This window comes from Eubalaena glacialis, chromosome 11, assembly GCF_028564815.1.
Source record: "Eubalaena glacialis isolate mEubGla1 chromosome 11, mEubGla1.1.hap2.+ XY, whole genome shotgun sequence".
Classification (NCBI taxonomy): Eukaryota; Metazoa; Chordata; class Mammalia; order Artiodactyla; family Balaenidae; genus Eubalaena; species Eubalaena glacialis.
The window spans coordinates 69,977,266-69,981,935 of record NC_083726.1 but is presented as its reverse complement, the minus strand read 5'-3'; positions in this window follow the sequence as shown (position 1 = coordinate 69,981,935).

Here is a 4,670-nt window from a genome sequence, read left to right as displayed (position 1 = left end):
CGCCTGGAGCCTGTGCTCCGCAACAAGAGAAACCACCGCAATGAGAAGCCCTTGGCAACTAGAGAAAGCTCGTGCACAGCCACAGAAGACCCAACACAGCCAATAAATAAATAAATAAATAAATAAATAAATAAATAAATAAATAAAATAAATCAAAAAAAAAAGTAATTGCATACATCGCCAGTGGAATGTTCTTTGATACAGCCTTTGGACAAGCAATAAAACACGTTAAATCAAGATAAGGGTAGGGGATTAAGAGGTGCAAACTACTATGTATAAAATAAATAAGCTACAAGGATATATTGTACAACACAGGGAATATAGCCAATACGTATAATAACTATAAATGTAATATAACCTTTAAAAATTATGACTATGTTGTATACCTGAAACTTATATAATATTGTACATCAACTATACCTCAGCTAAACTACATTATTCGAACAGTTCACAGCTTGCTTCATTAAATCTACTGTTGATAATATAGTCTAAAAAATAACTTACACCATATGAATTGCAGCAGCACCTATAATAGTGAAAAAGTTAGAAGGAAATAAACTATATTTCTAACAGATCAATGAAATATTTACTAGTCCTTAACATTTTATAAACTTATAATAATATAAACATTGTTTACAATAAAATATTATGCAAAATGTAGAAATAAAAATGATATTGTGATTGCAACAATGTAAAATATGTAAGCATTTGACAAAGAGCAAACAAAAATAAAACCAGTACCAAAGGTGGTGAGATCATGTGATCATTTTTTTTCTTTCATTACCTGTCTTTAACTAGTATTGTATTTATTAAAAAACATAATTAGGAATGGAAACCTTGTAGGTGTTACGGTGTATATTTGTTTAAACCCTTGCTTCCACAAATCTAGGTACTTCCATACGTGCATGTAAAAACTAACTGGCTTAGTTTTGGGTATAGAAATATAAATGAAAACACATTTAGTTGGGACTTCCCTGGCAGTCCAGTGGTTAAGACTCCTAGCTTCTACTGCAGGGGGCACAGGTTCCATCCCTGGCCAGGAACTAAGATCCCACATGCTGTGCAGCGTGGACAAAAAAAACCCCCCAAAACAAAAAAAAAACCCCACATTTAGTCAATTTGTAAATTCATTTACCTGAATGTCAGCAATAGATAGCATTATTTTGAAATATCTGAAATATACAGAATAAAACAATAAACAGATATTACCAACACAGTTACACACCCTGTGTACCTGGCACCCCTCTTCCACCTCTCAGAGACAGCCACTATCCTAATTTGATATTTATCATTCCCATGCATTTTAATATGCATTTTATGCATATTTGTACTTGCATAAATATAACACAATTTTGCGCATTTAAAAATTTTATGTAAATACTGTAAAAAATGTTCCTTTTTTGCATCTTGTTTTTTACTCAACATGTTTCTGAGATTCATCCATGTTGCTATATGTATTCATTTGCATCCTCTAGAGTAGTCTGTAATATAAACATACCACATTTTGTTTATTGCTGATCCCACTGATTGACATTTGCATGGTTTCTAGAATTTTATTACAAATAACGCTATTATGAATATCTCTTGCATGTCTTTTTATACACATTTATGAGCATTCCTATAGATCAGTGCTGTCCATTAGAACTTTCTAGGATGATAGAAATATCATTGTGCTGTCTGTAAAGTAGCCACTAGTCACTAGTCACAGAGTAGCCATTGAGCCCTTGAAATGTGCTCATGCAACTGAGGAACTGAATTTTAATTAAATTAAATTAATTTAAATTTAAATAGACACAAATGACCAGTGTCAACTGTGTTGGACAGTGCAGCTCTAGATCATAAATGTATGAGTATGTGCTGGATCATGACAAGTGCATATCCTCGACTTTAGATATTACAGAACTGCCCCCCAAAGTGGCGTGGAGGTAAGTGTGATGTATATCCCACTACTGGTGTGCAAGACTTCCTGCTGTTTCACATCTTCACCAACAATTGGTGTTATCCTACTTTTAAATTTTTTTGATTTTTAAAAATACTTTGTCATTATGATTTTAATATAAACTTACCCGATGACTAGGGAGCCCAAGCAAATGTTCATGTTTATTCGCCATTTTGGGATTTCCTTTCTTGTGAAACAGCTAGGTATGTCTTCTGACCATTTTTCTATTGGGTATTTTGTACTTTTTTCCTTTTTAGGAGTTTTAAATACATATATTTTTGTTACCAATCCTTTGTGAATATATATACCCCAATATCTTTTCCAGTCCATGGCCTGTCTTTTCATCTATTCCATATAGTAGAATTTAACTATGATTTTATGATATATGCCTTTTGAGTCTATTTTAAACTATCCCCAGGTCAGAAAGCATTCTCCTAAAATGTCTTCATAAATTTATTTTGCTTTTTATATTTAGGTCCTTTATCTATGTGGAATTGATTTGCGTGAAATAAGGACATAATTTTATGTTTTTGCTTTTCCATAAGCAATTTCCACATGTCCAATTCTTTAGTATAACCTCTGTCACATATCAAGTATCCATTTGTGCATGGGATGCTTTCTGAGGTCTTGATGCTATTGTAGATTGATCTGTCATCTATTTTATTTATTCCCATAACAAAGACTCTTAATTCCTATAGCTTTATACCCTCTTGATATATGATAGAATAAGTCTCCCCTGTGCCCAGATATAACTCTTCAAAATATTCTTGGCCATTTGCTTTTCTATAATAGTTCAGGATTTTTTCCTTATTAGCACTAGTGGGGAGATGTGACACTTTTATGACATTTAGTCTTTCTACCCATTTTTTCACGTAAGCGGATCTTCTTTAATGTTAAATGGTCCTCACTTCTCACCCTCAATTTTGCCATCCTAGTCCAAATTCATTATCATATTGTTGGAAATTCTGTGGTATAAATGTACCTCCTGCACCCAAGCTCAGCACACACCCCACCTGGCCCCAATCCCGGGTCTATTCTCCATAAAGGGCATAGAGGGATTCTTTAATTGTCATCAGACTATGTCAGAGCTATGCTCAAATCTCTCTAACAACTTCCAAATCACTAAGAATAAAAATGCTAATCTCTAATGATGGCCTAGGAAAACCTATGTGATTCGGTCACCAGCCGCTCCTGTGACCACATCCTCTGTAAGGCTCAGCTTGCTCAGTCCACTCAGGCCACATCTCAGACCTATTCATGCACAGTTCCCCCTGCTTGTTATTCTCTCTCCAGGTGTGTGGATGCCTCACTCCCTCACTTCATTAAATATCTGCTCCAATGTCACTTTATCTTAGAAAGGACTTCACCCCCTCCCTATCTAAACTAGCACCCCGGTCCATATCACTACTTCACTCAGCTTAATTTTTCTTCATAACGCCTGACATAGCATCTATTTATTTGTTAATTTCCTTTTCCCTGCATTAGGATGTGAGCTCCATGAGGAAGCAATGTGTGGGTGCTTCCCCTCTGTATGCACTTTATTCACTGCGGTATCTGGACTGTTGCAGTGAAATTGGCTCATTGTATAAACTCTTCACACAGTGCCTAGGTATATTCTAGGACTTCAAAAAAAAATTTGTTCAAGGTGGTTTTATATTTTCTCCATAAGACCATGCATCTCTTTTGATAAACTTATTCCTGGATCCCTTATATATATATATATATTCCTGGATCCGGAAAAATTCAATCTGAACACATTCATTGGTTCAAAGGTCCTTGGAAGAACATAATCTTATTTTTTCCCTCTTTTCTTCTTACTGTTATGAGTTTTCTTTCTTTCAGAAGTCTATGGAAACCAGACTCTGAAAACCACCAGTATGCTCAGAGCCCTACAAAGACAACAGATTGGGAGCATGCAATTCCAGCCTTGTTTCTTCTTCCAGAAGGCATAAAATATCTAAATGATGAATATATACAAATATATGGATGTAGATTGTGAGTATGTGTGTGTATACACGCACACACAGGCACATACTATTTCTCTCTTCATAAAAGCAAATAAAATATATTTTAGGGAGATTTAATATGAAATCCCAAATCTATATATGGGAGAAATACGTAGAAAAAACTTCAAATTAATACCCTCTTGGAGACTAAATTGCTAGTTACCATAGTAAATAATGTCCAATAAAAATAAACTTAGGACTTCCCTGGTGGCGCAGTGGTTAAGAATCTGCCTGCCAATACAGGTGACACAGGTTCAATCCCTGGTCCGGGAAGATCCCACATGCCACTGAGCAACTAAGCCCATGCGCCACAACTACTCAGCCTGTGTTCTAGAACCCGCGAGCCACAAATACTGAGTCTGTGCGCCACAACTACTGAAGCCCACACACCTAGAGCCCATGCTCCACAAGAAAGGCCACTGCAATGAGAAGCCCGCACACCGCAACGAAGAGTAGCCCCTGCTCGCCGCAACTAGAGAAAGCCTGCAAGCAGCAATGAAGACCCAACGCAGCCAAAAAAAAAATTTTTTTAAGTAAAATAAACTTTATGCTCTGCTGAAATTTTAAATTAAATATAAAAAGGCTGCAGAAAAAATCGTTTATGATAAAACCAGGGAATATTGAGAGATACTTGAATTCACACATTCAATAAATATTACACATGCGAAAGTATTAAGACATTTATAAATTATCCTTTAGCTCAGCTCCTGTTAGGTTGTTCCCAT